The 27,641-nt window shown below is 39.5% G+C and overlaps 1 long non-coding RNA gene across 1 annotated transcript in view; it reads right to left on the bottom strand.

Moving 5' to 3' along the window:
* Nucleotides 1-2,591: 2,591 nt before the first annotated feature.
* Nucleotides 2,592-27,641, bottom strand: part of LOC108405861 (uncharacterized) — a 121,654-nt gene continuing 96,604 nt past the window's right edge. Inside the window, exon 9 of the long non-coding RNA XR_012131791.1 lies at nt 2,592-2,721. This is a non-coding gene — a long non-coding RNA (uncharacterized lncRNA). The remainder of the gene's footprint in view (nt 2,722-27,641) is intronic.

Genomic DNA, 27,641 nt, shown 5'->3' with positions numbered 1-27,641 from the left:
ACTACACTGTGGGTCCATGACTAATGACCCTCACACAGAATGAGTACTTTAACAACAGCCACCTTCTCTGTGCTAAGTGCCGTCTATGAGTTGTATTTTTTGACCCTCGGCTTACATTAGTGATGTAGGTATTGTTTTTTTTTTCATTTTGAATAAAAGGAAACTGATGTTTAGAGAGAAAAGTAAGAACTCAAATACCAGCTCTTCTCACACCTAAATGTGCTTCAAAATAAAACACCAGTGGAACTTGTTAAACGGCAGACCCAGTTCAGTAGATCTGGGTTGAGAGCTGATTTACCACATTTCTAATAAGTTCCGATAGTACCATGGCCCATATCACTCTTTGGATAACCTGACTCTATCCTATGAATCTGTGTCTTTCTGTAATGCACTGGAGCTAACTAACATCTGGACATGGCGGGATAGAAGGGTGAGTAGGGGATATTGAGATCAAGGGTGATAAAAAACTATGCAGAACTCAAGAGATCTTTGGAAATGATTTTTAGATAAAGAAACAAGAAAGTGGATATGAAAATTCAAGATGAAAATGAAAATCCAAAATAGAAGACATTTATTCTGTGTGTCAGGAAATATTTATTGAACACCTACTATGTACCAAGGAGTGCATATGGTAGCAATGGAGGGGGAGGGAAGTAGGAGCAATCTTTCCAGGCCTGAAAAGTCATGGAAGACTTCCCAAAAATGAATGCTAAGTGAAAACTTCAATCTAAGTAACAGCCAACTGAAGGTGGCAGGGGAACATGAGATTCTCAAGGCCAAGGAAAGCATATGTGTCATATTATGTGTTATTGCTGAGAGGTAGGCAAAGCATGGTTCTGGAGGAACTGGTGAATGTCAAGTCTGGCTGGAGAGTAAAGTGGATGAAACTGAAGAAGGATGAGAGGCAGAGAATGAAGGAGTTGGTCTTAGAAGCACAGCCCATCTGCATTAGCTAAATCCATAAGCAAAGTGGTCATTCTTTCCTCCCTAGCTCTTTAGCCAACAGAGATCACCTGGGGACACACATATGCAAAAATACGTAACTAAGTGCCCAAGACTTGTTCCTTTAATGAGCCTACATTGAAAAGGGTAGAGTCCCCAGCCTCTAAAACCAAAGGAAAGGCTATTATATGAAGACCTTGGGGCACACTGTCAGGTCACCCCAACATCTTCCAGAATTGGGTGATAATGGCTAAAATATTTGAGACCCACAAGGAAAATACATAGGGATTAAGAAACTGATCCCGAACGGGGGGGCAGTGGGGTGGGGGTGGGGAAGAGCTGGTAACAACAATAACAACCAGCTTTTATGAAGCGTGTGCTTTGTGACATCATTCCTGCCAGGTATTTTAATCACGTTCTCTCTTTTTACCTTCTCAAAAGTCCCATTAGTAAATGATTTGCCATCTCTAGTTTACAGATAAGGAAACAAAGCTTTTAGAGAGAATAAGCAACTTTATTTATTCCACTCTCTTGGCTAGAAATAGGTTGAGACTCGATTTGTATCCAAGCTCATCTGAACCCAAAGCCCATTCTCTTAAACATTTTACAGAACAAAGACCGAAGGGAGAAAGGACATGTCTGAATGGCGGCACAGTGGCTGGCTTCCTCAGGGCAGTTCTTCGGTGGGCCTTAGGGATGGGATGTAGTCCCTGGTGGCAAAGAGGGCTTCAGGAGACCCTGTGGTGAATGGACAGCTAGAGCACTGGGCAGCATCATCAATGGCCTGAACTAGGAGCCAGATCAAACTGGACACAGAGCCATACTTGGGTCCAGCCTAGAGGTGGATTAGAAGCAGTATACAGAGTAAATTAAACAGGATAGACTGGCTTTGCTGTGGTAACAACACTCAAATATAAGTGCCTTTAACATATAAAGCTGCCTTTCTCACCTATGCAATTTCAGCTACTGGCACAGGTACCTCTTCAAGGCAACCATTCTCCGTGGGGTGACCTCAAACTACAGGCTGCTGGAAACTCTTCTGTCCTGTACAGCCTCTGGTTAATTCACCAGGGAGGAGCAAGACTGGAAAATGACCTATGGTCCTTTCACCACCTCCACCCAGAAGTGACATGTTTCACTTCCATCCCTGCAGAACGAATCACATGGCCTCATAAGTGCAAGGGAGCTGAGGAATGCAGCACTCCATATGCTCTGGAAATAGGAAAAGAATCGAACATTGATGGGCGCTGGTGTGCCTATCACAAGAGCCCCTGGTGAGTTCTAAATAACATGACTCACTATGTAAGTTACTAGATACCCACAATCACCCTTCGCTGAAAACCGCCTCACACAATCCTCTGGAGGTATCAGCTGATAAAATTGTATTTATCACACTGTCCCAAAGCTGTAGTTTATTAGACATGGGATCCTAAGTCCCCTGACCCAAGAAATACCATTCTGGTTCCCTGCCCTAGAATTGGAACACAGACTTTAGGTGTCTTTAACGTATCCTTAAAGTAAGTCTTTTTCTGATTAAGTGAGCTCAAGTTTATTTCTGTTCTTTCATGGCCTCCATATTGATAAACCTCAGTAGTTGGCTCAGACTGATGGACAGACAGGCACAGGAATTGCTTGGGTAAATTAAATAGGTCTGTTTATTTTAAAGATTCAGAAAAAAGTTAAAGTCAGGATTCATAGCTGGTAGATTACCAACATCCTCCAGAAGCAATGGACAAGGAAACTTCAAGACCATGAAGTCCTCCTCCTGGATCCCCAAATCTGAAAAAGAGCAAGGATCTCATCGGTAAGTGTAGGCGTCCAAATATCTCTCTGAAGAATCAGCTTTATGCACATGAGCAGTCCTGTGTAGGCTGCTTTGGATCCAAGCCGGAGACCCTCCCATCTAGGGCAGATTCAATTCATTGATCTCAATATTATGCAACAGGCACCACCTTTACAGAGAGCAGAGAAGTTCTATAAGCTCAAGGAAAAGGCCAGCAGCTTCCAAAGGGGCCCTGAGCAGCCAGAGTCCTGGTCTTATGGACACCTAAGTCAACAGGACTTCCACCTTCACTGACACACACTTGAATTCTAAGGGGCAGCAATGAGTCAGAACCAGGGTTACTTTGAAGCTTCAAAATTCTTTGCTAAGCGAAATGGGGTCAGGCGCTATGATAATCAAAATGTACAGAGTTCTTTCTCTTCTTTCTTCCTTTTTTTCTTTAAGAGCACTTGTGGCTGAGAATAAGAGAGAAAAGGTCATATCTAAAATCTCTTTAGTAACAATTGCTCATATGTCATTAGAATACACTTAACTCCATCTGCCCTTTCACCATGTCTTGTTAAGAGTGGTAATGCTATTGTAATCATAATTCAATCACACAAGTTGAGCACCATTTTATTGGTATGGGATGAAAATTAAAGACAATCATCTCAAACAAAAGTTTAATAATTTCTTCTGCTTAAGGACCCCAGCAAACTAGCACAGAAAGAGATAGGGATAATCAAAAATGGCAGAGGGTAAAATTTAAAGATCTTTACATTCTTAAAAGACCCATAAAATTTGGGCTTCAAAGAGTTATATGTACATTTACTGAGGAGAAGAAAATACGGCCAGCAAGTTTCGTTGTTACTGTTTTTTTTTTAAATATTGTAACTCAATATCTTACAGTAACATTTGTTCATTATAGAAAATTCAGATCAGGAAAGAAGAAAATTAGAATCATCCATTGGCCTGCTACCCTGAGACATTCTCTGTTGACTCTATATGTGCATACATGTATGTCTTCGTCTATCTTCGATCTCTATCTACACAGACACACAAACACATAATTTTTACAAATTGTATGGTCATTTCAAAACTCTTAACAATACATCTTCACAGTGAACAGTACCACTATAATTCAACACCCAGTTCTCCTCTAATTCAAAGTCTGCAAGATGACTTGCGTCCTTGGAGGTTAGATGTGGTCATTAACTTTGGCAAATAAAGTGTGAGGTAAGGTGACATATGTCAGTTTGGGGTGGAAGCATTAATTTCCAATAGTGCCTAGCTGATCTTCTCTTTTCCTGCTGTGACATGGAGGGGCTGTAAGATGGAAATACCTGAAATGCTAAGCCAACACAGTGACCAGAGCTACTCTTGAGAGTCAGCAACTCTATGGTCTTTGTGCAAAGCATTGAAAATGTGGGAGCTCTTCCTGCAGCATAATCTAGTTTATTCTGACCAGTACAATCTTTAGCATTGTTCTGACACTAAACATTTTTCTAAAAACTCATTAAAAGGCTGAATTGCATTTCACCATAATTTATTCAGTCAGTCTATTGATGAATATTTAAATTACTTTCAATTTATAAGCAATGTTGCAAGGAACACACTTTCAGTCAAATTTTTTTGCTCATAATTATGGTTTATTACCTAAGGTGAAATCATAGAAGGGAAAGTCATAGTTCAAAAGACATAGTGATATATAAAACCATAATTTTTAAAAAACATAGTGCCTAATCATGACTGTTGAGAGAACCATCCATGACATGAAGAACAGATGATTTCTCTACTTGCTACAAATATTCTATTATCTACCCATCTTTTAAAGTGAAAATGGTGCCCAATGATTTTTACTTGTAATTCTATGAGCTAAATATTTTTTTCATAATTGTATAGTTTTTTTTTATTTCCTCATTTGTGAATTGTCTTGTCATCATTTTCTTACTGATTTCTTCAGATCTCTCTCTCCATTTGTTAAGTATGTAAGTGTTGATATCAGTGAAACAATGACACATTAATTAAGAAATTAACCTTTGTCACATGTACTCTGCATACTTTTTCCAACTGTTAATTAGGTTGGAAATAAACATTCCACCATTACTTATATTTTTTAATGTGCAGATGTGGTGATTGTTTTGTTTTTCAGGTTATCAAGTCTATTAATATTTTTTATTATGGTTTTTGCCTCTAGTAGCATGTTATAAATTATCTTTTTCATCCACAAATACATATTTTTCCTAGTACTCTATGATTTTGTCTTTATACTTAAGTCTTTGATACATATGGTATATAAATTATACATGACATAAAGTTCAGATCTATTTTTTTCCCAGATGGTTGGCTTTCCTAACAATATTCATCAAATAATCCTTCCTTTCCATACAAATTATAAATTCCATGTTTATCAGTGTACCAAGTTCTCAAAAATATATACAATGGCACTTCTGTTCTGTCCTCCTGACCAGTCTATGTCCAGACTGGTACCAGATTGCTTTGGTTATTGTTTTTATTTTTTTAATTTTTTATTAAGGTATGATTGATATACACTCTTATGAAGGTTTCACATGAAAGAAACAATGTTACTACATTTACCCATATTATCAAGTCCCCACCAATAGCCCAATGCAGTCGCTGTCCATCAGTGCAGCAAGATGCCACAGATCCACTATGTGCCTTCTCTGTGCTATACTGTTCTCCCCGTGATCCCCCACACCATGTGTGCTAAACATAATACCCCTCAGTCCCCTTCTACCTCCATCCCCACCCACCTTCCCACACCCCTCCTCTTTGGTAACCACTAGTCCCTTGGAGTCTCTTAGTCTGCTGCTATTTTGTTCCTTCAGTTTTGCTTCATTGTCATACTCCACAAATGAGGGAAATCATTTGGCACTTGTCTTTCTCCACCTGGCTTATTTCACTGAGCATAATGTCCTCCAGCTCCATCCATGTTGTTGCAAATGGTAGGATTTGTTTTTTTTCTTACGGCCAAATAATATTCCATTGTGTATATGTACCACATCTTCTTTATCCATTCATCTACTGATGGACACTTAGGTTGCTTCCATATCTTGGCTATTGTAAAAAGTACGGCGATAAACATAGGGGTTCAAATGTCCTTTTGAATCTGAGAACTTGTATTCTTTGGGTAAATTCCAAGGAGTGGGATTCCCAGGTCAAATGGTATTTCTATTTTTAGTTTTTTGAGGAACCTCCATATTGCTTTCCACAATGGTTGAACTAGCTTACATTCCCACCAGCAGTACAGGAGGGTTCCCCTTTCTCCGCATCCTCGCCAGCATTTGTTGTTCTTAGTCTTTTCAATGCTGGTCATTCTTACTAGTGTGAGGTGATATCTCATTGTGGTTTTAATTTGCATTTCCCTGATGATTAGTGATGAGGAGCATCTTTTCATGTGTCTGTTGGCCATCTGAAGTTCTTCTTTGGAGAACTGCCTCTTCATATCCTCTGCCCATTTGTTAATTGGGTTATTTGTTTTTTGGGTGTTGAGACGTGTAAGTTCTTTATATATTTTGGATGTTAACCCCTTGTCAGATATGTCATTTTCAAATATTCTCTCCCATACTGTAGGATGCCTTTTTGTTCTGTTGATGGTGTCCTTTGCTGTACAGAAACTTTTTAGTTTGATGTAGTCCCATGAGTTCATTTTTGCTTTTGTTTCCCTTGCTCAAGGAGATGAATTCAAGAAGTTGCTCATGCTTACATTCAGGAAATGTTTGCCTATGTTGTCTTCTAAGAGTTTTATGGTTTCATGACCTACATTCAAGTCTTTGATCCATTTTGAGTTTACTTTTGTGTATGGGGTTAAACAATAATCCAATTTCATTCTCTTCCATGTAGCTGTTCAGTTTTGCCAACACCAGCTGTTGAAGAGGCTATTTCCCCATTGTATGTCCATGGCTCCTTTATCGTATATTAATTTACCATATATTTTTGGGTTAATGTTTGGAGTCTCTATTCTGTTCCACTGGTCTGTGGCTCTGTTCTTGTGCCAGTACCAAATTGTCTTGATTACTGTGGCTTTGTAGTAGAGCTTGAAGTTGGGGAGCATAATGCCCCCAGCTTTATTCTTCCTACTCAGAATTGCTTTGGTTATTCGAGGTCTTTAGTGATTCCATATGAATTTTACAATGATTTCTCTAGTTCATTGAAGAATGCTATTGGTATTTTGATAGGAATTGCATTGAATCTATAGATTGCTTTAGGCAGGATGGCCATTTTGACAATATTAATTCTCCCTACCCATGAGCACAGGATGTGTTTCCATTTATTGCTATCTTTAATTTCTCTTAAGAGTGTCTTGTAGTTTTCAGGGTATAGGTCTTTCACTTCCTTGGTTAGGTTTATTTCTAGGTATTTTATTCTTGCTTATTGTATTTTTTTTTATTTTTAATTGTCTGTTTATTTTTTATTGAAGTTTTTTGATAAGCAATCTTTTTTTTTGAGAGGGCATCTCTTATATTTATTGATCAAATGGTTGTTAACAACAATAAAATTCTGTATAGGGGAGTCAATGCTCAATGCACAATCATTAATCCATCTCAAGCCTAATTCTTGTCAGTCTCCAATCTTCTGAAGCATAACAAACAAGTTCTTACATGGTGAACAAATTCTTACATAGTGAATAAGTTCTTACATGGTTAACAGTACAAGGGCAGTCATCACAGAAACTTTTGGTTTTGATCACGCATTATGAACTATAAACAATCAGGTGAAATATGAATATTCGTTTGATTTTTATACTTGATTTATATGTGGATCCCACATTTCTCCCTTTATTATTATTATTATTTTTATTTTTAATAAAATGCTGAAGTGGTAGGTAGATGCAAGATAAAGGTAGAAAACATAGTTTAGTGTTGTAAGAGAGCAATTGTAGATGATCAGGTGTGTGCCTGTAGACTATGTGTTAATTCAAGCTAGACAAAGGCATTAAAACATCTACTGATGCAGAAGATTTCTCTCAAAACAGGGGGGTTGAGGTTCTAAGCCTCACCACTGTTGATCCCCAATTTCTCACCTGATGGCCCCCCCTGTGACTGTGCCTGTCTTAGGTTGTTCCTCCCTTGAGGAATCTTACCTGTCTCTGGCTAACCAGTCATCTTCCGGGGCCATACAGGGAGATGTAAAGTTGGTAAGTGAGAGAGAAGCCATATTGTTTGAAAAGGTTAGCTTTTTACTTCTTTGCAGATTTATGCCCTGTGGCTTCTATGCCCAGCATTTGTCTTGAGGTATCTTTACCACTTGGAGGAATTATGATACTCGGTAAATTCGATACGAGGCACGAATTCTATTTAAGGGTTGTAATTAGGAAGGAAGAAGAAAAGCTATAGAGGTAGCAGATGGAAGAAAACATGGGAGGATTGATTATTTCTTTGACATATCTTCTTGTAGAATAACTTAAGCATGTATAGGTTTTAACTACTAATTAAATTGCACACACACATTAACATAATAGGAATACAATTACATAACCAAAGCAGATCTATAATTAACAGCCATCTCCAGTGAAGCCAAGAAAACCAGTAAGGCATCCTAGGCATTTGTGAAAATTTGTCTGTGATATGATGGGTATTGTCCAACTGTACTTGAACAGTCTGAGAGGAATCAGACAAATTAAAACAACCCATTCCTGGGAACTGTTCACATCCCATATGTTCTTTTAACAGTAGATAGTCTGCAGTTGTAAGATTTTGGAGTGCTACAACTTGCACTTCTAATTCTTGGTTGAGTTCCAACAGTATAGATCCAGTCAAATTTGTTGCTTTAATGAAAGCACAGGCCAGCTTAGATATCTCCTTCTTCGTTCCAATGGCAAGTCCAGGAACCGGTGGGATGGGTGCAACTACAACTGAAGCATTGCCTGGATCTTTGTTGAGGTTTTTTGATGATCATCTTCTGGTATGGCTCTTCCAGAGAGTGCTGATGTTGGAAGTTCTTCTTCATATCGTATCTTAGTTCATTTTCTGGGTAGCCAAATTAGGCTTTCATCCTCTGTATAAACACAAACAGACCCTTTGCCCTCAATTTGATATGCCCTTTATACCATTGTGTAGAACTCATTGGAAGTCACCACACAGGAACTGCTTTTTTGTTGTTGTTGTTATCATTAATCTACACTTACATGATGAATATTATGTTTACTAGGCTCTCCCCTATACCAGGTCCCCCCTATAAACCTCTTTACAGTCACTGTCCATCAGCATAGCAAAATGTTGTAGAATCACTACTTGTCTTCTCTGTGTTGTACAGCCCTCCACTTTCTCCCACCGCCCATGCATGCTAATCATAATACCCCCCTTCTTCTTCCCCCCCTTATCCCTCCCTACCCACCCATCTTCCCCAGTCCCTTTCCCTTTGGTACCTGTTAGTCCATTCTTGAGTTCTGTGATTCTGCTGCTGTTTTGTTCCTTCAGTTTTTCCTTTGTTCTTATACTCCACAGATGAGTGAAATCATTTGGTATTTCTCTTTCTCCACTTGGCTTATTTCGCTGAGCATAATACCCTCAAGCTCCATCCATGTTGCTGCAAATTGTAGGATTTGCCCTTTTCTTATGGCTGAGTAGTATTCCATTGTGTATATCTATCACATCTTCTTTATCCATTCATCTATCGATGGACATTTAGGTTGCTTCCAATTCTTGGCTATTGTAAATAGTGCTGCGATAGACATAGGGGTGCATCTGTCTTTCTCAAACTTGATTGCTGCATTCTTAGGGTAAATTCCTAGGAGTGGAATTCCTGGGTCAAATGGTAAGTCTGCTTTGAGCATTTTGATGTACCTCCATACTGCTTTCCACAATGGTTGAATTAATTTACATTCCCACCAGCAGTGTAGGAGGGTTCCACTTTCTCCACAGCTTTGCCACCATTTGTTGTTGTTTGTCTTTTGGATGGTAGCCATCCTTACTGGTGTGAGGTGATACCTCATTGTAGTTTTAATTCGCATTTCTCTGATAATTAGCGATGTGGAGCATCTTTTCATGTGTCTCTTGGCCATCTGTATTTCTTTTTTGGAGAACTGTCTGTTCAGTTCCTCTGCCCATTTTTTAATTGGGTTATTTTTTTTTGTTAGTTGAGGCATGTGAGCTCTTTATATATTCTGGATGTCAAGCCTTTATCAGATCTGTCATTTTCAAATATATTCTCCCATATTGTAGGGTTCCTTTTTGTTCTATTGATGGTGTCTTTTGCTGTAGAGAAGCTTTTCAGCTTAATATAGTCCCACTTGCTCATTTTTGCTGTTGTTTTCCTTGCCTGGGGAGATATTTTCAAGAAGAGGTCACTCATGTTTATGTCTAAGAGGTTTTTGCCTATGTTTTTTTCTAAGAGTTTTATGGTTTCATGACTTACATTCAGTTCTTTGATCCATTTTGAATTTACTTTTGTGTATGGGGTTAGACGATGGTCCAGGTTCATTCTCCTACATGTAGCTGTCCAGTTTTGCCAGCACCATCTGTTGAAGAGACTGTCATTTCACCATTGTATGTCCATGGCTCCTTTATCAAATATTAATTGACCATAAATGTCTGGGTTCATGTCTGGAGTCTCTAATCTGTTCCACTGGTCTGTGGCTCTGTTCTTCTGCCAGTACCAAGTTGTCTTGATTACTATGGCTTTGTAGTAGAGCTTAAAGTTGGGGAGTGAGATCCCCCCTACTTTATTCTTCTTTCTCAGGATTGCTTTGGCTATTCGGGGACTTTGGTGTTTCCATATGAATTTTTGAATTATTTGTTCCAGTTCATTGAAGAATGTTGCTGGTAATTTGATAGGGATTGCATCAAATAGATATATTGGTTTGGGCAGGATGGCCATTTTGATTATATTAATTCTTCCTAGCCACGAGCATGGGATGAGTTTCCATTTGTTAGTGTCCCCTTCAAATTCTCTTAAGAGTGACTTGTAGTTTTCAGGGTATAGGTCTTTCACTTCTTTGGTTAGGTTTATTCCTAGGTATTTTATTCTTTTTGATACAATTGTGAATGGAATTGTTTTCCTGATTTCTCTTTCTATTGGTTCATTGTTAGTGTATAGGAAAGCCACAGATTTCTCTGTGTTAATTTTGTATCCTGCAACTTTGCTGAATTCCAATATTTGCTCTAGTAGTTTTGGAGTGGAGTCTTTAGGGTTTTTTATGTACAATATCATGTCATTTGCAAATAGTGACAGTTTAACTTCTTCCTTACCAATCTGGATTCCTTGTATTTCTTTGTTTTGTCTGATTGCCGTGGCTAGGACCTCCAGTACTATGTTGAATAACAGTGGGGAGAGTGGGCATCCCTGTCTTGTTCCCGATCACAGAGGAAAAGCTTTCAGCTTCTTGCTATTCAGTATAATGCTGGCTGTGGGTTTATGATATATGGCCTTTATTATGTTGAGGTACTTGCCCTCTATACCCATTTTGTTGAGAGTTTTTATCATGAATGGATGTTGAATTTTGTCAAATGCTTTTTCAGCATCTATGGAGATGATCATGTGGTTTTTGTCTTTCTTTTTGTTGATGTGGTGGATGATGTTGATGGATTTTTTAATGTTGTACCATCCTTGCATCCCTGGGATGAATCCCACTTGGTCATGGTGTATGATCCTTTTGATATGCTGTTGAATTCTGTTTGCTAATATTTTATTGAGTATTTTTGCATCTACATTCATCAGGGATACTGGTCTGTAATTTTCTTTTTTGGTGGGGTCTTTGCCTGGTTTTGGTATTAGGGTGATGTTCACTTCATAGAATGAGTTTGGGAGTATTCCCTCCTCTTCTATTTTTTGGAAAACATTAAGGAGAATGGGTATTATGTCTTCTCTGATGTCTGATAAAATTCCAAGGTAAATCTGTCTGGCCCCGGGGTTTTGTTCTTGGGTAGTTTTTTGATTACCTTTTCAATTTCTTTGCTCGTAATTGGTTTGTTTAACTTTTGTGATTCTTCCTTGGTCAGTCTTGGGATGTTGTATTTTTCTAGGAAGTTGTCCATTTCTTCTAGGTTTTCCAGCTTGTTGGCATATAGGTTTTCATAGTAGTCTTTAATAATTCTTTGTATTTCTGTGGAGTCCTTCATGATTTTTCCATTCTCATTTCTGATTCTGTTGATTTGTGTTGATTCTCTTTTTCTCTTTTAATAAGTTTGGCTAGAGGCTTATCTATTTTGTTTATTTTCTCAAAGAACCAGCTCTTGGTTTTGTTGATTTTTGCTATTGTTTTATTCTTCTCAATTTTGTTTATTTCTTCTCTGATCTTTATTATGTCCCTCCTTCTGCTGACTTTAGGCCACATTTGTTCTTCTTTTTCCAGTTTCGATAATTGCGGTGTTAGACTTTTTATTTGGGATTGTTCTTCCTTCTTCAAGTGTGCCTGGATCATTATATACTTTCCTCTTAAGACTGCTTTCACTGCATCCCACAGAAGTTGGGGTTTTGTGTTGTTGTTGTCATTTGTTTCTATATATTCCTTGATCTCTATTTTGATTTGTTCATTGATCCATTGATTATTTAGAAGCATGTTGTTAAGCCTCCATGTGTTTGTGAGCCTTTTTTTTTTCTTTGTAGAATTTATTTCTACTTTTATACCTTTGTGGTCTAAAAAGTTGGTTGGTAGAATTTCAATATTTTGGAATTTACTGAGGCTCTTTTTTTGAGCTAGTATGTGGTCTACTCTGGAGAATGTTCCATGTGCATTTGAGAAGAATGTATATCCTGTTGCTTTTGGATGTAGTATTCTATAGATGTCTATTAGGTCCATCTGTTCTACTGTGTTGTTCAGTGCCTCTGTGTCCTTACTTATCTGCCACCCAGTGGATCTATCCTTTGGGGTGAGTGGTGTGTTGAAGTCTCCTAAAATGAATGCATTGCAGTCTATTTCCCTCTTTAGTTCTGTTAGTATTTGTTTCACAAATGCTGGTGCTCCTGTGTTGGGTGCATACATATTTAGAATGGTTATATCCTCTTGTTGGAATGACCCCTTTGTCATTATGTAGTGTCCTTCTTTATCTCTTGTTACTTTCTTTGTTTTGATGTCTATTTTGTCTGATATTAGTACTGCAACCTCTGCTTTCTTCTCGCTGTTGTTAGCCTGAAATATGTTTTTCCATCCCTTGACTTTTAGTCTGTGCATGTCTTTGGGTTTGAGGTGAGTTTCTTGTAAGAAGCATATAGATGGGTCTTGCTTTTTTATCCATTCTATTACTCTGTGTCTTTTGATTGGTGCATTAAGTCCATTTACATTTAGGGTGACTATTGAGAGATATGTACTTATTGCCATTGCAGGCTTTAAATTTGTGGTTACCAAAGGTTCAGGGTTAGCCTCTTTAGTATCTTACTGCCTAACTTAGCTCGCTTACTGAGCTGTTATATTTTTATATACACTGTATGCATATTCTTTTCTTCTTTCCCTTCTTATTCCTCCTCCTCCATTCTTCATATGTTGTGTGTTTTGTTCTGTGCTCTTTTTAGGAGTGCTGCCATCTAGAGCAGTCCCTGTAAGATGCCCTGTAGAGGTGGTTTGTGGGAAGCAAATTCCCTCAGCTTTTGCTTGTCTGGGAATTGTTTAATCCCACCATCATATTTAAATGATGGTTGTGCTGGATACAGTATCCTTGGTTCAAGGCCCTTCTGTTTCATTGTATTAAATATATCATGCCATTCTCTTCTGGCCTGTAGGGTTTCTGTCGAGAAGTCTGATGTTAGCCTGATGGGTTTTCCTTTATAGGTGACCTTTTTCTCTCTAACTGCCTTTAAAACTCTTTCCTTGTCCTTGATCTTTGCCATTTTAATTATTATGTGTCTTGGTGTTGTTCTCCTTGGATCCTTTCTGTTGGGGGTTCTGTGTATTTCCATGCTCTGTTCGATTATTTCCTCCCCCAATTTGGGGAAGTTTTCAGCAATTACTTCTTCAAAGACACTTTCTGTCCCTTTTCCTCTTTCTTCTTCTTCTGGTACCCCTATAATACGGATATTGTTCCTTTTGGATTGGTCACATAGTTCTCTTAGTATTGTTTTGTTCCTGGAGATCCTTTTATCTCTCTCTATGTCAGCTTCTATACATTCCTGTTTTCTGGTTTCTATTCCTTCAATGTCCTCTTGCATCTTGTCCATTCTGCTTATAAATCCTTCCAGGGTTTGTTTCACTTCTGTAATCTCCTTCCTGGCATCTGTGATCTCCCTCCGGACTTCATCCCTTAGCTCTTGCATATTTCCCTGCATCTCTGTCAGCATGTTTATGATTTTTATTTTGAATTCTTTTTCAGGAAGACTGGTTAGGTCTGTCTCCTTCTCAAGTGTTGACTCTGTGATCTTTGTCTGCCTGTAGTTTTGCCTTTTCATGGTGATAGAGATAGTTTGCAGAGCTGGTATGAGTTACAGCTGGAAGAGCTTTCCTTCTTGTTGGTTTGTGGCCTTCCTCTCCTGGGAGAATAGTGACCTCTAGTGGCTTGTGCTGGGCAGCTGTGCGCAGACAGGGCTTCTGCTTCCTGCCGGGCTGCTATGGAGTTTATCTATGCTGTTGCTGTGGGTGTGGCCTGGCTCAGGCTGCTGCTCCAAAATGGTGGAGCCTCATTGGAGAGGGAGCGGCCAGGAGGCTATTTATCTCCGTAAGGGGCCTCTGTGCTCCCTGCTGCCCAGGGGGTTAGAGTGCCCAGAGAACCCAATATTCCCTGCCTCTGGACTAAGTGTCCTGCCCTGCCCCTTTAAGACTTCCAAAAAGCACTCTCCAAACCAAAACAACAACAGCAAAAAAAAAAAAAAAAAATTTAATGAATAATTTTTTTAAAAAAAGAAAAAAGCACGATTTTCTTTGTCCTCAGGTGCCGGTCTCAGGCACCCGCTCACCACTCTTGCTTCCCTGTTTCCCTAGTATTGGGGTCCCTGTCCCTTTAAGACTTCCAAAAAGCACTCGCCAAAAAAAAAAAAAAAAAGACAATGGCCACTCCCGTTTCTTTGTTCTCTTGCGTCAGCCTCAGGCGCCCGCTCACCGGTCCTGCCGCCCTGTTTCCCTAGTTCCAGGACCCCATGCATGCACTGTGTCTGCGCTCTGGTCCGGAATCCTGGGGCTGGGTGTTCAACAGTCCTGGACTCCTTCTCCCTCCCTGCTGACTCCTCTCCTCTCGCTGGAAGCTGGGGGGAGGGGCGCTCGGGTCCTGCCGGGCCGGGGCTTGTATCTTACCCCCTTCACGAGGTGCTGGGTTCTCGCAGGTGTGAATGTGGTCTGGATGCTGTCCTGTGTCCTCTGGTCTCTATTTTAGGAAGAGTTGTCTTTGTTATATTTTCATAGATATATGTGGTTTTGGGAGGAGATTTCTGCTGCTCTACTCATGCCGCCATCTTGGCTCTGCCTCCTTATTGTATTTTTATACTCTTCAAGATCTCATATCATATATTGCTATCCTTTTCTTTCCTACTTTTAACTGTTTATTTTTCAAGTTGAACTTTAAAAAATTCCACTGGGATTTTCATCTTTTCCAAGAACTTTATTTAAGTCTTATTTAATTTATTTTCCTCCATCAATTCACTCAACAAATATTTATTGAGCACTTACTATGAGCCAGGAATCATTCTAGCTATTGGGTATACATCAGAGAACAAACAGAATTTTTTGCCCTCATGGAGCTTAGATTCTAAGGAGGAAGAGAAAGAAAACAAATGAGATGAACAAGTAAAACACATTTTGTTAAACAGCTAAAAGAAAAAATTAAGCTGGGAAGGAGGGTATGAAATATCATTGTTGGTGGTTTTCAATGGTTCTCGAAGCAGATGCTATAAGAGAATCAGACAGATAGGAGCGTTACTGGGCGGGAATCCTGTGAGGGATGAGGGAGCAGAAAAAGTCAGAAGCACTTGTGACACCAATGAAAGTCACCCCATAACAAAGAGAGAAAAAGGAGGAGAAATGGAGGTGGGGGAGAGGTTGGTTGAGAAGAACCTCTGACTTCTGTGCAGCTCTGAGACAGGCTCAGCTGGGCTGACAGGGAGGTTTAGTGTAAGGACTATGCTTTATATGATTGACATTCCTGCCAAAACAGCCTCGCACTATTTCTCTGCTCCCACCGCGCTCATTCATTGGCTGGGAGCAGCCAGGGGCATGGTCCTTACCTGGTAAACTGTATTGGAACCAAAGGGGAGGCAGAGAAAGAAAACAAATGAGATGAACAAGTAAAACACATTTTGTTAAACAGCTAAAAGAAAAAATTAAGCTGGGAAGGAGGGTATGAAATATCATTGTTGGTGGTTTTCAATGGTTCTCGAAGCAGATGCTATAAGAGAATCAGACAGATAGGAGCGTTACTGGGCGGGAATCCTGTGAGGCATGAGGTTCTAAGTAGAAAGAAGAGGTAAGTGGCCATCCTGCATGGCCACTGCCATGAGGGAAGTGTTAACATTTTTCCTAGATTGGTTTTGAAATTCAATACATATACCTTGTACATTTCTTATTTATTCATAACTATTCTATAATTTTGGTTCATGTCATGAGTGGGGTGGGGTTTTTTCTATGACATTTGAAAATTAATTATTGCTAGTATGTATGAAACCTAAATTTTAGATATTTATACTTTATAACCTGCCTCCATGTTGGATTCATATTAATTTGGTTCTTATAAGGTTGAGATTCTTATATTCAGAGAATCATCACAAATAGCTTTGCCTCCTTCAGAAATTCTAATCATTTCTTTTCCTTACCTTTTAGCCAAACCCAGGTTGACATGATGGTAGTGGATATATTCACAAGCAGGGAAGTCCCTTTACACGTTACAGTTAAGGATTACTCTGGAGGTTCTCTGTCAAGCCATGTGAAAAAAATACCTAGATATATTTCCTAAGAAAATCTGCATTACCAAAATTAACTTGGGAAATTGATCTAGGAATATTATCTCCCCATGTCTTGCTACAGAACTATAGATAATGTATGTACTCTTACACATGTTCTGCCCCCTCCCTATCTGTGATCATATCTTTTATTATTCTTAGTGTTTGTGGTAGTACTTTTACTTATTTTTTTCTTCACTAGACTTCAAGTTTCCTGCTTTTATGAGTCTTTTCAAAAAAACAGCTCTTGAAGTATCTATGATTTCTGCATCTTTTTCTTTCCTAATTTGTTAATTTCTGCTTTTATCTTCAGCATTCCTTGAGTTATTCTTCACTTAATTCAATTTTACTTTCACAGGCTTTTAAAAGAGAAAAAAGTGAGATCTGTTTGTGCATTTTTCAGTTAACAACTATCTAGTCACATCTCTAATCATAATATTAATAATCACATCACAGGCAACATGGTATCACGACCAAAGATAAAGACTCTGGCCTGATGCCCATTGCCCGGGTTCATATCCCAGCTCTACCACTGCCAGCTGCATGATGCAGACAAGCAGTTTCCACATCTGTAAAATAAGGACTTTTATTATAATAAAACTTACTTCATATGGTTAGTCTGAAGATTATTGGAGTTAATATTTGTAAGACTTCTGGACCAGGGCCTGGCTCACAGTAACTGCTTTGTAATACATGAATAAATTACATTTTTGCAATACTTTATCCTTTTCAAAGCATTTGCATATTAATATTCTCCCTTAGTTATCACAACAACCCCATGAGACCAACAGTTCTCACCTGTACTTTAGATATGATAAAATTGTAACCCCAACAAATTGACTCCCAGGAGATCACTAGTTAGTGAATGGAAGAGCCAGGTCCTATGAGTCTTTCATCAGTTATATGTGGCTTAAAGCTCAAATAACCTCTTCTGTTTCGGAGTTTGACTGGATACAGAGAAGTCATGTTTGGCCCAGCACTGGCACCAGTTGTCTATTTTGAGCGCTTCAACTGAATGGCAGCTACCCAAGACTGGACCAGTAGTTCAGTCAACTGTCAAGAAGAGTTCTGGGGCTTCTGGGCCTCTGGACAAGTGTGGCCAGCAGCAGAGACAGGCCAAATGAGACCTGGTTTGGGTGCAGGGGATGTGGGTTCTAGTCCTGGTCCTGCCCTGCTTTACTCTGTGAGCTTAAGCAAGGGACTTTGCTCTGTTGTGTTTCAATTTTCTGAAATACTAAGTAAAAGATCTGCCTGGCTTGCTCAGAAGGCCATTATAGGGTTCAACATATGCAGATGGCAGTGAAACATACTTATATCTTGTCAAGTTTTTGACTTATGCAAGATACTTAGTGTGTGAAAGGTATCTACCCTACTACTTTCTTTGCTTATACACTGGAGCGTGAAAATTTTCCCAGATGTGGAAGCAGCTCCCAGACACCATGCCGGCTTCCAAGTTCTTATGCCCAGGAAACTTCCTCCAGCTCTTACTCACATCAAGAGCATCATTACCTTTGCACTGGAGGGAATAAAATCTGTGCATAACTCTGAACAGAAGTATAATTGCCAGTTGGCTTCACTTGGACTGTGAACCATAGGTAACAGAACACAACAGAACTTTTCAGATGCTCTGTTTTCTGGGGCACACCTAAAACCAAGCAGAAAAGAGAGTGAACCAAAAACTTCTCTTGGCATTTAGCTCTTAATTACATTGTCAAAGTGTGGGCCACTGGGGAAAAATAATCATATTGGGAAGGAAGGAGACAAATCCAATTCTGGGTCACATTACAAGAACTGTTTCTATCAATATATGTTTCTCCAGATTCTAGGAATCATGTACTGAAATCTTCTAACATTTTAATTCATTGTATTTAGGGTTGTTTTTTTTTTACCCAACAAGAACTGAATCTGTTAACCACCTAGTCTGTTTTCAGTGAATAGCGCTTTTGATTTTCCTACAGTTTCTGGGATGGGAATTGGAAAGAGATGTGCAAATCACAACTGCAAGATAGAAAGGTGAGTGTGGGAGGCTGCTGCTCTGACTTCTGCTCCAGATAGAACCCCATGAAATCTCCATAACGGGATGGGAGTAGCTAGATTTTAGAGTCCTTCCTCCCTCTGAAAATGGCAGAAAGAAAGAGAGAAAGAGAAAGAGGGAGGAGTTGTTTTCTGAGAGCTGACAGGATTTATCCTTCCTGATTTCATTCCTCCCTTGCTGTGTGTGTTGGGGGGATTAAAGTGGGGGAAGGGAGGAAAGGGGATGAAGAGGGAGTGAGGAAGAAATCCATGGCCAATGCACGTGGAGGAGAGCACCCTGGCTAGACTCCCCATTTGCAGAGAGGACAGCAACTGTCTGTAACCATCCATGGGTGCCAGAGATGTCCCCACACAAGCCAGTAAGGACCCCAGAGCAAAAGAACTGCCCCCTCCAAAAGTTCCTGTGAACTTAGGCTCCTCTTAACCAAATGCAGTTCATGTCCCTAGTGAGGAAAGTCCCTAGTCAGGCCCAGCTGCCCTGCCCTTATCAGACTGCATGAGAGCTGTACATAGACTTGCGAGCCAGCAAGGGGTGGAATGTCACCTAGCAATGATTGGGTATTACTACATATCAGACACTTATTTATGGAGACATACACACACATAAAAAATCTCATTTAACACACAAGAAATTTCCATGAGAGCAAAGGTTTTTGCCTGTTTTGTTCACTGTTCTATCCCCAATGCACAAGAAATATTTGTGATATGAACAAATGAATCTTTACAGTTCAGTGAGAGTGGGATAATTCTATAAAGAACCTTGAGGCACTGAAGCGTTTATCTGAGAAAAGGAACATCTCAAGCGAATAAGCTATGGAGAACCCCTTCCCCTTTCAGGGCTTCTGTTTTTCACAGTGAGATGAAGGGATTAGACAAAACCAAAGTGCAAGTAATTGGCACATGTGCCGCCATTCTCCACTTCAGCTCCTATAACAGGTATTACTCCTTGATCATGGCACTCATCCCCACGGAACAGGGACGCAGCATCACAAACCTTCTCATCAGCACTCCCTGCAGGCCCACCTGCTGATTAAAGTTGGCTTGACAAAGGTTCTCTGACTTCTCTAGACCAGGTCATCTCTGACGTCCCTCAGATTTACTTCTGTCCTTAGATTGATCACCATTTCTATCTGGCTGTGTACAGTGCTCAGGACACTGGGACACCGTAAGCAATGAAAGCTTCCAGTCTTCCCTGAAAGCATCATAACCAGGTAGGCTTGAGGTTCTGGGTTTATCTATATACAATCCTCTATTGAAACTTCCTTCCAGATAGAAAAAAAAAGTGTTTTAACTGAAAATCACCTAAATATTGTTGATAAAAAGATTTCCTTTTCTAGGATGAAGACAATATTTATTACAAAGATGATATTTCATAAATAAGCTAACTGAAAAAAATTGGGACAGATTTTAAAGTACTGGCCTCATGGATTAGCTTGCAGCCAACATTTTCCTGAGTTACACATATAGTGAAGATTGCCATGAAATAAGATGACACATTGAAAATCACATTATCTGAGCAGTGTCATGTCTGGATTTTAGCCAACCTCAAGGAACATAAAATAAAATTGTTTTTTTAGGTGGTCTCACAGCTGGATATCTGGCTTTTAATGGTTTGGGAAGAGTAGGAGAGAGGATTTCATATTGATTTCTTATACTAGTTTACTTTTTAATAACACAAATGACCTTCGATAGCTAATGAGGTATTCTACCAATGCCATAAAAGTATAAAACTTAAGGTTTGGGTTTAGAAATTCTAACATTTGTTGTTCTACCAGGATCATTGGTTGCAAACAACACAAGCCAACTCTTGTTGATGTAAATAGGAGGGGAATGCATAGGAGGGTATTGGGACATTCAAAGAATGTATCTGAAGGCTTCTCAGGAAGTACCACGAGAGGCTGAGAACAGCCAGCATCCTGCCCTGTCACCACAAGTCACATGCCCCCACCTCCACCACAGTCCTGGGCTCAGTTGCCCTGGGCTATCACTGCTGCACCAATAAACTCTTGATTTCAGCATAGCTGCTGTGAATAATGTCTAACTGTTCTTTTCTTTTTTTTTAAATCATTTTCTCAAGAATAAAAGTCCTGGGCAGAAGCTTCTGATTTCTAACATGTTTTGGTCTAGTAGCTGGCTATTAGCAGGTTGAGGTAGAAAATAGCTGCCCCCCCCATCCCCTTGGGCTTCTGGAAAGTGTTCAGGGTCTAGGCTGCCAACATGACTATAGCCCATGACACCTGCCAAAATAAAATGCCCAAATAATTACAAAGTGAATTTCATATCAGTGAAATACCTAATAGCAAATAACTATGTTTTATTGAGCAGCTACCTTCTTTCAGCAATGCTCTGGGTACTATATGTAATTTCCAGTGTCATTTAATTCTTCATCACACTCCTAATGATTATCCCTGTGTTAAGGGCAAGGAAAAAGCATTTTCCCAAGGGCACAAAGCTAGTAAACACCAGAGGGGGAATTCAAAAGAAAGTCATCTGAAGGGCCCCTAACCACTAACCCACACTGTCTCTCCACGAGCATGGCCTCAGGGGCCTGGATATCAAGGGCTTGCCCTTACCAGGCATACAGTGAATGTTTGCTTTCACACCTCCTTTCAGCAGACCTTAAATTCAGTGAGTACTTACAAGCCACCATCACAGACATTGCAGAGCAGATACAAACATTCGCAAAGCACATGTCAATCTCTACCTACAAAATGGAGGATAATGAAATACTTTTAAGAGACAAATAAAAGGTAAGTCACACCCTGCCAATCCCTTGAGAAGGACTGTGTCTTTCTTGCTCCTTATATCCTCTGTGCTTCACAGTGCTTGGCCCATAGTGGGTTCTCAGTAGATGTTTAGAGAATGGGTATAAATAACTAATAATTATTAAGCACTTACTTTGAGCCAAGCACTCTCTCAAGCCCTCAAGAGATAAGTACTATTAGTGTCTCCACTGTGGACACTGTGGCTGAGGGAGGCACTTTGCCTAGGTTCACATGCAGGCGGTGGGCATCGTTAGGACACAAACCCAGCCAGACTACCCCGCATGTTGGGATTGATGGTGCTCCAGGGCACATGCTGCCTAAAGTAATCAGGGCTTCACATTTGCACCACACAACTTCCATGGGAATAGAGGGCATCCTTTTCAATGACTCTGTCTTAAGAGAGAAGAAACATCTCCCCAGATTCTCTGACAGACCTCCCCTCTTTGTATCTAATTGGCAGGTATCAGTTATATGCCCATTCCTAAACTGATCCCTGTAGCTGAAGTGAAGGTGTGAGTTGATTGGCTTTGGCCAAAGCGGCTAGTCAAACCAGAGCCAGGGAGATATGGAGGGAAAGTGGAGGAAACCCTAATAGGGTCACGCCCTGCATCTGGAGGTCAGTTCAACTTTCCTGGAGTATGTCCACTATTAGGAGAGGGATGGATACCTGAAAGAAAATTGGAGTACATCCTTTGGTGTCCATGTCCCCATAAAAAATATAAGCTCATTGGGGGCAGGGACCATGTCTCTTTCTCACCCTGGCGCCCATCACAGTGTCTGACACATTCTAAGGATTTAGTAAATAATTGTTAAAGGAATACTGCATGCATAGTTTAAAGCTGCTTAAAAACTGCACACATTTTTTATTTTTTTTGCATCTATTTCCATCATCAAGGAAATAATATTGTTCATAAGAACAGAGAAGAAATCTAGGCTTTTTTCCAGACATCTTTTCACAGCTTCCGTTGCTGGAAAAAGGCAAAAACCTCAAGTCACATGATTTCGTATTTAGAATATTAATTTTCCCTAGGTCATGCAGAAACAGCGATACTTTCCTTAATGAAATGCCTTTGTACTAATTTCTATTTGTATGCAAAAGACGTCATCGGTTTAACACATGGAGACCATCTCCCCCACTCACAAGCGCACCGCACCGTATCTGCATAGCTGGAGAAGGGGAAAGGCTTCTGATTTATTACACATAAACAAAATGAATAAGATAACATTTTATTAGTTAGAAACCATTATAAAAACAGCAATAAAAAGAAGCCGTACAAGTGGAAGACACCCTTATCAATAAATCCTTGGAAGTTTAGAATACCAGTGCATGTTGCAATAATAAAAGAGATCATTAAAGGGATTGAAGTGCAGAACTGTATTATTTTATCAAGAGCAGTCTTACAACAATAGGAAACATCAGGGCAGTGATGGTCCGTGAATCTCGAAACTGTAGAAAAGAAAGGTGTTTGAGATTCAAGTTGTTTTAGCTAATGTGAGAAGTATCCATTTTTAAGTTGCGTCATATTGAAACGTGCAAATCCAGGCAAGAAATGGCACTTCTTTAAAGTCAGTATCTTTTAAAGTCTTGTTTCTGGCGGTGCGCAGTAAATGGTTTTAGTAAGTTAGCCATGTCCCTCCTATCAATTACAGTTGATGTTATAACTAAGAGCTGTAGGTGACAAAGATGGTTTCCTTACTTGTTCTACAAGACTCTTGGTTTTTCTTCCCTTGACTAAGGATCTTTATTTCATCCTAGAAAATCCTTATGACACATTGCAAAAACTTTCTTTATAAAAGCATCACAGGGAAGCACAGAGACTTCAGAAGTTTTTCATTTCCCAGAGAGCTGCAGTCAGTTTTCAGAAAGTAAATTGTGTCCTCTACCCGGTTCCTCCCTCTAGGTCAGTGCTTCCCCTCCCCCACCCTGGTCAGTTCAATATGAGTCACTGCCTGGGCTTTGTTCTATGGAATAACATTTTCTTCTGGGAGTCAGTTCATGCAAAACACTCCCCGCTGAGAGAGTGGAAATTCACCCATAAGACATTCTTCCAACAGCAGGACCCTGTTGGAAACCTGATCAGAATGTTTAAAGACTTGACTAGCTCATTTTCCTAACTCCCCCAAAATTTCTCAGAGAGAAAAAATAAATAAACCGCATATTTAAGGCTTATAATACCTGGTGACAACAGACACAATGAGATATGGTCTAATTTAGAAAGAAAACTGAAAATGAGTAGATTATTTCTGATATTTTTTCTGCTACTCTGCCTTCTCCAGCGATTTCTGTTCTCTCTTCTTTTCCATTTTGGTTTATAGTCACTCTGCAGTCGTTTGATTGATCAATGCATCAACTTTTTTTTTAACAACTGCCAGATATTCCATAAGTTACCTTAAGCCAAGGAGCTATTATTTTGCAACATTTTTATAAACTCAGATGTATTTTCTGTAGTGCAAGTGACATCAATTTACCACTAGAATAATACACTTGTCCATAAATGACATAAATCACAAGTGTAAAAAAATAAGACAACAGGCCCAAAATGGAGTCACTTATGCTAAGCCCCATGTCACCAAACTGAGACTTAACTTAATTGCAATTTCAGCTCTCCCAGAAATGGAATCTTAAACCAGTCAATCAGAAATTGTCTAAACAGCGCTAGTTAGGTAATCTGCCTGATAGACCCCAGCCATCCTCTAAAGTGGCCTTGCCATAACCAATTCAATTATTTTGTCCAGTATAACTTCCTTGTTCCACTCCCTTCTGCCTATAAAAGTCTCTCATTTTGTACAGCAACTCAGAGATCCTTCCTTTCTGCTAGATTGGATGCTGCCCTATTTAGGAAATGTTGAATAAAGCCAATAACATCTTTAAAATTTATTCAGTCAAATTTTGTTTTTTAACACAAAAAAATTTGGTTGTAATTTCTTTAAAAAAAATCGTGAAGCAAGCTCATCCTTGTATGAGCACACAGAGGCATAATATAGTGTAATTAACAATGTAATATAATGTAGTATCTATACACACATGTGTGTGTATATATGCGTGTACATATATACATATTGCTTTGGGGTTTTTTTTTTTTGAAAGAGTAAAGCTACTGATCATGGAAGATATGGAAAGTAGTCCAGCCGTAGAAGTTTGCTCCTCTCACATCAACATTGACCATAATTACCAAATGTTGATGCCAAAAGTTGGAAGGAATAGAACATTTCACCCAAAGCCAGTCCCATTTTAGAGAGGGCGCAGACAGAGCTGGCAAGAACTGGCTGACCTGAAACCATCTGTTTGAAGGCCAAGGATCAGAGGCCTGGTGGCCCCTGGGCTAGACATTTTGTCATCTTTTCTCTTTATTGAGAATGTCGTTATCTTGGTTTTCAGAAGTGCACTTATAATACACTTTACTAAATAATATGTAGAGTTGCACAATGTATGCCTATATGAAAACCCTGTTAAAAATTTCAAAGTTTGCAAACTGGAAGAATAAGTGAGTCACTCATTTAATTTATTTTAATCAGTTATATCAGGAAAATGCAATTCTATTGAAGGGAAACCTTTGCAGAAGCAGAGAGCAATTATGTTTTGTGCACAGAGTACTCTTTTTAAAAAAGACCATGTGTGCAGCATTAAAAAAAGCTTACTAATGTCAATCATCTTGATTTCAAATTCCTTCAGTGCAGTCCTTAAACAGTGCAAAAATTATAGAAAGCAAAAGCTATTTCTCTCAAGATTCTGTGCAGCTGTTTTCTGCAGTTCTTGAACATTCTTGATATAAATGTGTTTCCAAATGTACCTGTTTGTAAAAGTAAAGAGTACCACAGCAGTGCTTTTAACCTTGTTTTAAATAGATATTCTCACACCATATCTTAAAGAGAATAACTCACCAGAGGCCCCTTGGGTGAGCTAAACTTCCACTAAATTTTAGTAATGGGATTCCCCTAATAATTAACATCATATTATGCAAAAAAGCAGCTTAAAAGTTCTGAAGCAGACGGCAATGTTACAAAATGACAGCCTATTTAAAGGGAGTTTGTTAAATTTTTGAAGATATTAGTAAGAGTCAGGTCAGAAAATTTTGCAAAGGTACCACACTTCTAAAGGCACATGTAAATGCTATGCCTAGAGAGAGCAGAGGTGTCTGCTCTCACAGATTTGGGTAGCTTTACAAGGAAGTACGTGCATTTCACAAGTAAAAACAATCATGTTTCCTTTCCACCTAATGTGAGTAAATCAACTCTGAGCTCAATATTGAGTTGAAATTTCTTAAGATCTAGTGACTTATAACCTGTCCAGATATGATTAACAAACACCTTTGATTAAAAATGGAATTATAGATGACTAGTGACAGGTAAATCCCTCCAGGTGTACAAGTCCCCATTGTTTCATATATTCCTGGATTTGGGTCATTTTCTGGTCTGTAACATGGGAACTTGTGTAGATCTCATTATTATTAGAAAGTCAACCAGAGGTAGAAACTTTGAACAAATACTTGAAGTCTCCTGGAGGAAATGAATGACCTGAAACTACAGTATCAGTTTCATGACACACACAGCACCCAGCTTTCAAACAGACTACTCCAAAAGTTTATTGGGAAGCTGAGGGTTTAGCATTCAGAAACAGTTTGATCTACTGTGGCTGCTTTCATAAATTAACAAAATTCCGATTTAACTCATAATGAACCAGAAGTAGGTGTTAACACTTAAGTAGCATTACTTTAATACACTGTTCAACCCCTTACGATACTATAATACTATAACTGGGGAGAAATATATTTTACTCTGTTAAATATTTAATCTGTTAAATCAGAAACAGATCAAACTGTTTCTGAATGCTAAACCCTCAGCTTCCCAATGAACTTTTGAAGTACAGTCTGTTTGTAAGCTGGATGCTGTGTGTTATGAAACTGATACTGCAGTTTTAGATCAGATTTTTAGCCAGATCAGTGAAAGTAGATATCCCCACCCTGCTCTCCTAAAGCGGTGACCAAATTACTACATCAGTGAAGGACAGCAAACCCATCTGGATACAAAGAATTTGTTAACTCTTGGCAAGTCTACAATTGCAGAAAGATAGACATTTTTTTCCTGTTATTCAATCCTCATTTATTTTGAATCAGATATAAAATGGTTTTATATCTGTGTGACCGTGGGCAATTTACTTACTCTTTCTGAGCCTCAGCAGGTTGTGAAAACAGGTAATTTTTCTACAGTAGACATTGGCACTTTGCCTCACCCAGTTTCCATTCCTCCCCTTCAAGCTATACACCTGATTTCACTGGAGAATTCTCTCCCTACCCACCTCCCATTCAGATGGGAGGTTCTAGCTCCAGCCCCAGGGCAGAGCACATGACCCAGGCCTGCCAATCAGAGCTGGCTTCAGGGCTGACTTCAGCAACTCAGATGACCCACCCATCTGAGCAGGTCCAATGAGGCTGAATCTCAGAATGTTTCTCCCTGGGAATGCTGGGACAGAAATACTTTCCCCTACTGGATTTAAATCTGGAAGGATATGCCTTCAGGAGCACGGTGGCCATTTTCATTTATCCCAGTGGTCCTCACTGAAGGGGAGGGAGAGGGAAATCTCTCTTCTCCCACTCTGCGCCACCCACAGGCAACATCTGGAAACAATTCTGGCTGTCACAACTTGGGAGGAGGGGGCAGGGGTTACTGTGCTCATCTAGCCAGTGGAAGCCAAGGATGCTGCTAAACAAAGTGCAAAGAACAGGCCAGCCCCACAACAAGGAATTTTCTGTCCTGAAACATCAGTAGTGCCGAAGCGGAAAATCCCTGCTCTCACCGCATGGTTACATGCAGCAATGTCAAAGAAATGGAGCTGAGAAATGGAAAAGAACTGACTCCTGGTGATACTGTTTGAACCCTGGACTGATTCACAACTTACTTGAGCGTTTTCTGTCACACCCGAAAGAATCTTAATTGATAATTAAAAGGAATGGAACATAATGCCTGACACACAGTAGGCACTGTTATCATTCTGTTCTTGATGTGTCCTTGATAGAGATCAAGGTTATCATTCATACAAGAATAAGGATCAGGGAAATCGAGAATAACACCGTGTTTATAATCAGGTGCTCATGGGTCAGATGCTGCTACGGAAGTACTTGTATTAACTCCCTACAGCACATACCTATGCCCTCCTTTGTGTTCTCAGTGCATTTCACCACTCTGATTTGTACTCAGAAAAACACAGATCCAAAAGATACTGTCATTTTTGTTCAGAATTTGCAATTTTCTCTGCTATAGATCTCATTATTGAGAAGTCCAAGTATCTGTTAGGAGACTGAAAAATTAAAAGAAAAATGTGAAAG

This window comes from Manis javanica, chromosome 5, assembly GCF_040802235.1.
Source record: "Manis javanica isolate MJ-LG chromosome 5, MJ_LKY, whole genome shotgun sequence".
Classification (NCBI taxonomy): Eukaryota; Metazoa; Chordata; class Mammalia; order Pholidota; family Manidae; genus Manis; species Manis javanica.
The sequence above is the reverse complement of the archived record's forward strand: the minus strand, read 5'-3'. Positions and strand labels throughout refer to the sequence as shown.